Source organism: Aristolochia californica, unplaced genomic scaffold (genome assembly GCF_029961685.1).
Source record: "Aristolochia californica isolate CCGP_79_NKW_82.1479 unplaced genomic scaffold, dmAriCali1.0.hap1 SCAF_1, whole genome shotgun sequence".
NCBI classification, from domain to species: Eukaryota; Viridiplantae; Streptophyta; class Magnoliopsida; order Piperales; family Aristolochiaceae; genus Aristolochia; species Aristolochia californica.
In genome coordinates this window covers 32,864,508-32,875,101 of record NW_027181770.1, presented here as the reverse complement: position 1 = coordinate 32,875,101, position 10,594 = coordinate 32,864,508, and the positions used below count along the sequence as shown (strand labels likewise).

The window sequence follows — 10,594 nt, the reverse complement described above, 5'->3', positions numbered from 1 at the left end:
CGAACCATTATAGTTACCTGCATCAGGTGACCGTAGAGCCCTGAGGGATTATTCTATCCCATCCCACTTCGCATCACCTTCTTGCATTATATTGCCACCCACGACTGCCGCCAGTTATGAGTTGAAACCGGGTGTGATCCAACTCCTCCCTACATTCTATGGGTTGGAGAAGGAAGACCCATATTACCACATCAAGGAATTCTTAGATATTTGTGCAACTTTTAAATTCCAGAATTTCTCAGATGACTCTATCCGGTTAAGACTTTTTCCATTTTCACTTAAGGATAAGACCAAGTCTTAGATTAATTCCTTAGAGTTGGGCAGCATTACTTCATGGGACACATTAGTCATGAAATTTTTGTCCAAGTACTTTCCCATTCAGAGAACTACAGCCCTCAGGAGAGAAATCTCCAACTTTATGCAGCAGGAGGGTGAACACTTTTATGAGGCTTGGGAGAAATGGAAGGATTTGATCCGTAGGTGTCCGCATCATGGGTGAGAAATGGCATTTAGTGCAATACTTTTATCAAGGTCTTACACCTCAGGTTAGATCCATGGTAGATGCAACAAGTGGTGGGAGTTTGATGGGTAAGAGTGTTAGTGAGGCGTGGGACTTCTTTGAAACGTTGAGTGATCAATCTCAGCAGTGGGGTTCATCATTTAATGTTGATAGGAGATCCCACGAAGCCTAAAGAGGGGGTCTTTACGAGGTTAGTGAAACACCCAAGCTCATGGCCAAGATTGAAGGGTTGACTAGAAAAATTGATGCCCTTATGGTGTCCAAGAGTTCACCTTCTCCTAACCCATCTACTGTCTGTGCCATATGCTCTAGTTCATCTCATCCCACACAAATGTGTCCATCTAGTTCATCCTACCCAGATCTCATTGAGGACTTGAATGCAGTCCAGAATTTTCATAGACCGAACCGGAACGATCCTTTTTCAGAAACATATAATCCGGATTGGGCTAGGCACCCAAATTTCTCATAGTCCAAGGGCCCACAGGTTGGGGGTCCTCCAGGGTTTACTCAACCCCAAGCTCCACGCCCACACTTCACTCAACAACCATTGATTCCCCAAAAACCTTCACTTGAGGATACACTTCAATTATTCATGCAGAATACACAATCCTCCATTGCTAAACTTGAAATGCAAGTGAGTCAGTTGGCCATCCACATGAGTGAACAAACACAAAATAGACTCCCGAGTCAAACCATTCCTAACCCCAAAAGCACACATGAGAGTGAGTTGAGTTCCAAACCCCACCATGAGCAAGCCAAAACCATAACCACCCTTAGGAGTGGTCGTGAGTTGAACAATGGGGTAGGGACCACTAAGTCTAAGGAGTCAAAGGATGACAATGGGGACACATCATTGAGCGAAGAACCTCCAAGTTCTCCACCAACAGCCAAGCAGATCTCTAACCAAGTCCCATTAGCTCCTTATCCGCAGAGGTTATCGGGCCCACCTAGGAAAGGAGATAGCATGCATGAAATGTTGGAACTGTTTAGTAAGGTTCACATTAACATTCCACTTCTTGATGCTATTAGGCAAGTGCCTGCCTATGCACGATTTTTGAAAGACCTTTGTACACAGAAGAGAAAACAACATGTTAACAAAAAGGTCTTTCTTACTGAGAATGTAAGCTCAATTCTGAAGCATAACACTCCTCCTAAAGTTAAAGATCCTAGATGTCCCACAATTTCATGTGTCATTGGTGAACATACCATCCAGAGAGCTCTTCTTGACTTAGGGGCAAGTGTGAATTTGCTTCCTTTCTTTGTGTGCTAGCAATTAGGTTTGGGGGAATTGAAGCCTACTCCCATCACACTTCAACTAGCTGACCGTTCTGTCAAGATACCACGAGGAATAGTTGAAGATGTTTTGATAAAAGATGACAAATTTATGTTCCCGGTTGATTTCATTGTTCTTGATACAGAACCAGTAGTCAATGTGACCAACCAAATTCCTGTCATCCTAGGACGTCCCTTCTTAGCCACATCTAATGCTATCATTCATTGTAAAAGTGGTGAGTTGGAGTTGTCTTTTGGAAATTTTAAGGTCTCATTGAATGTATTTAATGCCGGGCACCACCCACTTGAGTCTGATGATCTGAGTCCTGCATTTAATATAGAAACTGTTATGCTTGATAACGAATCCACTCTTGAATCTTTTGAGTCTTGCATAACATCTTTAGACATGGACTATTTTGATGAGGAAACATATTTTCGAGAGCTTAATTCTTTACTCAATTCTATACCTCTGTTGGAGGAAGCTTATGAGGTTATCACAACTGAACATCCACAGGATCTTCCTCTTGACTTGGACAAACCTCTTGAAACTTCCAAGCTAGACCTTAAGCCACTTCCTCCCACATTGAAGTATGCGTTCTTGGGACCCATGAACTCATTACCAGTCATTATTTCCTCTTATTTGAGTACTGAGCAGGAGGAACAATTGATTGAAGTTTTACAAGCACACAGAGAGGCATTGGGGTGGACTCTTGATGCCTTAAAAGGGATTAGCCCCTCCATATGCATGCATTGTATTCATTTGGAGGAGGGGACTAAAGCCTCACGTGAGATGCAACGTAGGTTAAATCCCCATATGCTGGAGGTTATGAGAGAAGAAGTCATCAGGTTGCTTGTGATAGGAATCATTTACCCTATTTCCGATAGCACCTAGGTGAGTCCAATTCAAGTTGTCCCTAAGAAAGGGGGGATACTGATAATGAAAAATGAGAGTGGTGAATTGATTCCCACAAGAACTACCACCAAGTGGCGTGTCTGCATTGACTATAGAAAACTTAATTCCGCCACTAGGAAGGATCACTTCCCACTACCTTTCATTGATCAGGTACTAGAGCGATTGGCCGGCCACAATTTTTATTGCTTCTTAGATGGATACTCCGGCTACAATCAAATTCCCATTGCTCCAGAAGACCAGGAAAAGACCACATTCACGTGTCCGTTTGGCACCTATGCTTACAGATGCATGCCTTTTGGTTTATGCAAGGTGCCCGCCACTTTCCAACGGTGCATGATGAGTATCTTTTCTGACATGATTGGTGAATTTTTATAGGTCTTTATGGATGACTTTTCTGTGTTTGGCTCTAGTTTTGATACATGTCTGCACAATCTTTCACTCGTATTGTCCCGTTGCATTAAGTCCAATTTAGTCTTGAATTGGGAAAAATGCCACTTCATGGTGAAAGAAGGAATTGTTTTAGGACATGTAGTGTCTGAGCGGGGTGTAGAAGTGGACAAAGCCAAGGTTGACCTAATTGCCAATCTGCCACCACCTACTTCTGTGAAGGGGGTGCGTTCTTTCCTTGGCCATGCTGGGTTCTATAGGCGTTTCATTAAAGACTTTAGAAAATTTCTCGTCCTTTGACGAATTTACTTGCTCAAGATGTGGCTTTCGCCTTTGATGATGCCTGTATTCATGCTTTTGAAACACTGAAGAAATGTTTGTCCACTGCACCCATTGTCCAACCCCCTATTTGGTCTTTGCCTTTTGAGTTGATGTGTGATGCCTCTGACTATGCATTGGGGGCTGTTTTGGGGCAAAAGAAGAATAAAATGCCCTGTGTCATTCAAATATGCTAGCCGAACTCTTCATGATGCTGAATTGAATTACACTACCACTAAGAAGGAGTTGCTAGCTGTTGTGTTTGCCTTGAAAAAATTCAGATCATATCTATTAGGGTCAAAGGTTATAGTGTTCATTGATCATTCTGCTTTGAAGTACTTATTATCCATCAAGGACACTAAACCTCACTTGATTAGATGGATCTTGCAATTGCAAAAATTTGACCTTGAGATTCGAGATAAGAAGGGTTGTGAGAATGTTGTTGCTGATCATCTATCTAGGATCTGTGTAGTACCTTAGGAAGGATTCCTTCCTTTAAATGATTCCTTCCCTGATGAACAACTTCTCCAAGTATCCCAATTGCCTTGGTTTGCTGACATAGTCAACTATCTTGTAACTCATAAGATTCCTGATTATTGGAGTAAACAAGATAGGTTGAAATTCTTTTCCCAAGTCAAACATTTTTTTTGGGATGACCCTTATTTGTTCAAGGTGTGTTCTGACCAAGTCATTAGGCGTTGTGTACATGAGCAAGACTTTGCCAACATTCTTGAATTTTGTCATTCCCACACATGTGGTGGACATTTTGGTGCTAGAAAGACAGCGGCTAAAGTCTTGCAATGTGGTTTCTATTGGCCTTCATTATTTAGAGATGCCCATGAGTTTTGTTAGGTGTGTGATAAATGCCAACGAACAGGTTGTTTGTCTAGGAAGAACATGATGCCTCTTAACCCCATTCTTATTGTTGAATTGTTTGATGTGTGGGGTATTGACTTCATGGGTCCTTTTCCTGTCTCGTTCGGCTATCAATACATCCTTGTTACTGTTGAATATGTCTCTAAATGGATTGAAGCTATATCATGTAAGACAAACGATCACAAAGTGGTGGTAAAGTTTTTAAAATAAAATATCTTTCATCGATTTGGTACCCCGAGAGCGATCATCAGTGATGGGGGATCTCATTTTTTAACAGAACATTTGAGTCCTTATTGAATCCACTTCGTACTACCCGCAAACTTGTGGTCAAGTGGAAATCTCTAATAGGGAGATCAAACGGATTTTGGAGAAGTCGGTTCGCTTTGATAGGAAAGATTGGTCCACTCGATTGGACGATGCTTTATGGGCCTATCGAACCGCTTATAAGACTCCTATTGGGATGTCTCCATTTCGCCTAGTGTTTGGCAAAGCATGTCATCTACCTGTTGAGCTTGAGCATAGAGCTTATTGGGCCATTAAGGCTTTAAATTTTGATTTAACTCAAGCGGGTGAGGAGAGAAAGTTGCAATTGAATGCGTTGGAGGAGATACGTCATGATGCTTATGAGAATGCCAAACTGTATAAGAGCGAACAAAGCTTTTACATGATAAATCTATTTTTCGCAAGTCTTTTGCTGTTGGGTAGAATGTTTTACTTTATAACTCATGATTGCATTTGTTTCCAGGGAAGCTAAGATCCAGGTGGTCCGGTCCATTTGAAGTTACACAGGTGTTTCCTCATGGCGCTATTGAGATCTGCAATCACGGAGACGGGTCGATCTTCAAAGTTAACGGTCAGAGGCTCGAACCGTATCTTGAGAATGTCCCCACACCGGAGGAGGTGATGGTGATTTTCTTGGAGGAACCTGTCATTTCATCTTGAATGCGTCAGAGTCTTGCTTACGACTCTAAACTTAGCACATTGTGGGCAATCCCCACGTTTCTATCCCTTTGTACATTACAGTTTTATTTTTACTTTATTTTTTTGGTTTATTCATACTCTCTTGCCGGCTGAGAGCATAAATGGTTCTGGTAGTCGATGACCAGACTTTTGGTCCCTAGTTTGAGAGGTCTGTACTCAAACAACCATTCTGGGATTGACCGGTTCGATCTTGAAGTATTGAATGAAAACCTTATGGTGAGTAACTTAAGGATTTGTGTTCAGCGTGTGATTCCTGCTGCCTTCAATGGCCAGTCACACGGAGATTTCTTCAAAGTGTGATGTGGGATAGAGGTTTCATCTACGGATGATTACCTACGGGTACGGCTAATACGAGTAAATCTTCTTTGAGGGAGACTATGTATCATTCCTGGGGGTCTTTATTATTCTTTTTTTTTTGTAGTCGTTATAGTGTTTTAACTTTTCCCCATTGAGGACAATGTCAAGTTTAGGTTTGGGGGGGGGGGGAATGACTCTTTTATGTCTTAGCAATAATTTTCTTTCGATTTTTGTTCGTGGTTTTCAAATTACTCCTCTTAGTATGTGGTTAACATTAGTAGAGTTAAAATAAGTTGCTCAAATGTGTTTCAAAAATGATCGTAAAACTGTGTAGAATATGCCTATTAGAAATCTGATATCATTTGTTGTGATCCATGAGAATTCAGTGGGATAACTTACTATTGCATTAGACTTGGAACTTAGTTGCAAAAGAGAACATGTAAATCTAGTGTTGATCTATGTTAGTCTGAATAGTCTTGTATGCCTGTTTAAACTCATTCCTTTTTATACCACAGTGAAATTCGTTGTTGTAATGTATGAATGCAAATGGAAATGCTCTTGCTTGAAAAAGACAGATAACTTCAGAAACAGCCTGGGCAAACCCAGGGACATGCACTGGAACAATCGATTACTTAAAAATAAGTGCATGTGCAGTGAAGACGAATACAAAATGGTGGTAATACCAAAAGTATTCAGTGAAACAAAAATTACGCTGGTAATAGCAAAAGTGCACTGGTAATAGCGTAAAATGGTTTTAAATCTGGAAGCAATGATGTTTCTTTAACTTTAATGATGAATTGTAATTTGAAAGAAGTTGCAAGTCAAGATTGAAATTGGTATATTTCTTTTGTGAGATTGTAAGACAACAGACTTACTTAACTAGTTTCTCTTAATTGTGATGTGACCAGGATTTTATTGTTATCTGCTGCCTCTTTGTTTTGTTGAAGTAATAGCTTATGGGTCACATTAGTTCAGGTGGAGTAACAATGAGTGTATTTGGATTGATAATAGGCTATATTTTACACAAGTTTTAATATTTCGCAAGATCTCATATGATTTTCAGATATTTTACGATACTAAGTGTTAGTCATATGCTAATGAGAAGTAAATTTTCTTCAGTTTTTCTTTTTATATTATTGATTTAGATGAATTTTGTGGGTAAATTCCATGCAAACCCTCACTACTACAGAGTAGGGGTTTAACGGCTTGTTGCATGCGCTAAATGCAATCTTGCTCCCTACGAAAGTGGCATTTTGTTTTCCTAGGCTTAATTTTGGTTCGATTGTTGTTTTGCTAGGGACTAACAAAGATTTAGGTTTGGGGGTATAATAGATGCCATATTCTGACATGAGAACTAGGTTAATTATAATAGAATAACCTTTATAATTGTGTTATAGGTGGTTACTTATCGGTTTTCAAATGAAATGAGCATTTATTGAATTTGGCATTAATCACTGTCGATATTGCATATTTCTCTCTCCTGAATTATATTTCATTATTTTTTAGTTTTATTTCTTCCTGAAATACTTTTTATAGATTCAATTATGGAATTTCAGGAGAATTTGGGTGGAGAAGAAGATATTTACCAAAATGCCCCTAGTCAAATGGAGGTAATTTCTAGGGCAAATCGTTTTAAAATAAGAAAAATCATATTTAAAGCAAAGGGAAGCGTAGAACGAAGGGGGTTGAGGGCAGCGTGAAGAGAAAACAGAAACGGAGACCAAAACAGAGGTTTTTGACCGGAAACAGGGGAGGACCCGAGAGGAGTTCCCCACCGTCGTTCGCTTGTTCAATACCTTTTGCCGCGCCACCATCGTCCACCGCCGTCCAGCAACCGAGAACAAACTCGAGGAGAGCTCGAGAGAGTCTCCGTCGAGGTGAGTTCGACAGTCTTCGCTCGCCAGGCCGAGAAGTGATCCGAGAGGGCTTCTCCGGTGCCAATCCCGCTTTCCGACCATCCTTTGGCGTCTATCACATATTCCGACCAGTCCCGGAGCCATACCGACTCCAACCAAGACTCGAGAGACCCGGTTAGAGAACGTCGGCTTTGTTTCACTCTTCGCCAGACGTTACCTCCATCCGTCGGCTTCTAACCGTTGTCGCCGGCGTCGTCTCTACCTCCGGCCACTCACTCTTGCCAACCCGAAGCCATTGATTTGGGGAAATTGCAGCATCCGTGAGAACGAGTTGCTGCCCGAGCGAGAGGACGAAGAAGGGGAGTAATTCATCATTATTGAATTTAGTTTTTATATAGTTTGAACTTAGGTTTTGAATGTTAATTGAATCTGATTTGATAATTAATGTTTATTGAATATTTGTTTTCTGAATATTTGATTAAATTAGCAAATAAGGATAGGATTATAATTGAGGTTGGATTTTGGTTTTTTAATCCGATTTCTATCTTTCACTCTATGCGCCCGAGAGGGGATAGACGCAAGGATTGAGAAATTGGATTTGTGGTTACGTGGCGCACGAGAGAGGCACGAATCACCGTAAAATCCAGAGTTGACGTTTCCTATTGTGCAAGTATTTAACCAGATGATTGCTTGATAATTTAGGATATAATTAGTGTTTAGTTCATATTAATTCATCATATTTGGTTAGGCTAGTTGATTTAAGAATACACAAAATTCAGTCCTCCCTGTGGATATGACCCACGGTTCCCGCTAAAAAAGTTTTATTGTCCAAGTTTGGGAAATTCCGCTAGGTCAACCCTAACAGCTTGGAATTTTATAAGAAAGAGATTTCCTCCACACATGCTTAAAAAATGGATTAGCATGTTTAAAACATGTTAAAGATGCGAATCACCTATGGATCCAAAGCTTTTGAGGAGAATAACAAACGCTCATTAAATTCTCAAGTCAATGTGCGGTGGGATATTTACCCGAGTCTAACAAGCCATTATTTTGCCCATGTACAAAAAGCTGACCCAACGATCATAGATGATTGTAAAGTGATTTATCATGCGTAACGGACTATATTACCCTAAGAAATGACTTATGAATTGGGAGTCAACACTCAGTTAAAAATCCCTGCTTCCCCCTTTTTCCTGACGATTGCAAAACCTGATATATAAAAACTAAAAAGACCTTAGAATCCCAAAAAATTACAGAAAATCTTTGGAATTATCGCACTCTACATTTGTGCACTGTGCATTTTCTTTTTAGATGTACACTTTTTTCATAAATCAAAACTTTGTGTTTTCGCTCTCCCTTCATCCCGTAAACCAAAAAGACAAATAGATCACAACAAAATGAAAATTTTAGAATTCATGTACTGAAAAAAATTTAAAACAATAACAAATGTAAGTAAAGAAAATTTATTCACACACCACAAATGAATACAAAAGTTTTATTGTCCAAGTTTGGGAAATTCCACTAGTTCAACCCTAACAGCTTGGAATTTTATAAGAAAGAGATTTCCTCCACACATGCTTTAAAAATGGATATGCATGTTTTAAACATGTTAAAGATGCAAATCACCTATGGATCCAAAGCTTTTGAAGAGAATAACAAACGCTCATTAAATTCTCAAGTGAATGTGCAGTGGCATATTTACTCGAGTCAAACAAGCCATTATTTTGCCCATCTACAAAAAGCTGACCCAACGATCATTGATGATTGTAAAGTGATTTATCATGCGTACCGGGCTATATTACCCTAAAAAATGACTTATGGATTTGGAGTCAAGACTCAGTTAAAAATCCCTGCCTCCCCCTTTTTCCCGTCGATTCCAAAACCTGATATATAAAAACTAAGAAGAGCTTACAATCCCTAAAAATTACAGAAACTCTTTGGAATTATCTCTCTCTGCATTTGTGCATTGTGCATTTCCATTCTAGATGTACTCTTTTTCCTTAAAACAAAACTTTGAGTTTTCGCTCTCCCTTCATCCCGTAAACCAAAAAGGCAAATAGACCACAACAAAATGAAAATTTTGGTGTTAGAAAATTTAAAACAATAAAAAATTTAAGTAAAGAAAATTTATTCACACACCACAAATGAACACAAAAGTTTTGTTGTCCAAGTTTGGGAAATTCCACTAATAAAAACTAACAACTTGGAATTTTATAAGAAAGAGATTTCTTCCATACATGCTTTAAAAATGGATATACATGTTTGAAACATGTTAAAGATGCAAATCACCTATGGATCCAAAGCTTTTGAAGAGAATAACAAACGCTCATTAAATTCTGAAGTGAACGTGCGGTGGGATATTTATTCGAGTCAAACAAGCCATTATTTTGCCCATCTACAAAAAGCTGACCCAACGATCATAGATGATTGTAAAGTCATTTATCATGCGAAACGGGCTATATTACCCTAAGAAATGACTTATGGATTGGGAATCAACACTCATGTAAAAATCACTGCTTCCCCCTTATTCCCGACGATTGCAAACCTGATATATAAAAACTAAAAAGACCATAGAATCCATTAAAATTATAGAAAATCTTTGTAATTATCTCGCTCTAATTTTGTACACTGTGCATTTTCATTTCAGATGTACACTTTTTTCATAAATCAAAACATTGTGTTTTCGCTCTCCCTTCATCCCGTAAACCAAATAGGCAATTAGATCACAACCAAATGAAAATTTTAGAGTTCATGTATGGAAAAAAATTTAAAACAATAACGAATGTAAGTAAAGAAAATTTATTCACACACCAGAAATGAATACAAAGGTTTTGTTGTCCAAGTTTGAGAAATTCCACTAGTTCAACCTTAACAGCTAGGAATTTTATAAGAAAGAGATTTCCTCCACACATGCTTAAAAAATGGATTTGCATGTTTGAAACATGTTAAAGATGCAAATCACCAATGGATCCAAAGCTTTTCAAGAGAACAGCAAATGCTCATTAAATTCTCAAGTGAACGTGCGGTGGATATTTACCCGAGTCAAACAAGCCATTATTTTGTCCATCTACAAAAAGCTCACCCAATGATCATATATGATTGTAAAGTGATTTATCATGCGTAACGGGCTATATTACCCTCAGAAATTACTTATGGATTGGGAGTCAACACTCA

General features: G+C 39.1%; 1 non-coding gene across 1 annotated transcript; it reads right to left on the bottom strand.

Annotated features, from left to right (window-relative positions):
* Nucleotides 1-391: 391 nt before the first annotated feature.
* On the bottom strand, nt 392-498 carry LOC137965267 (small nucleolar RNA R71). Its single transcript, XR_011116042.1, has one exon. It is a non-coding gene; the product is annotated as a small nucleolar RNA R71 (small nucleolar RNA).
* Nucleotides 499-10,594: the final 10,096 nt, after the last annotated feature.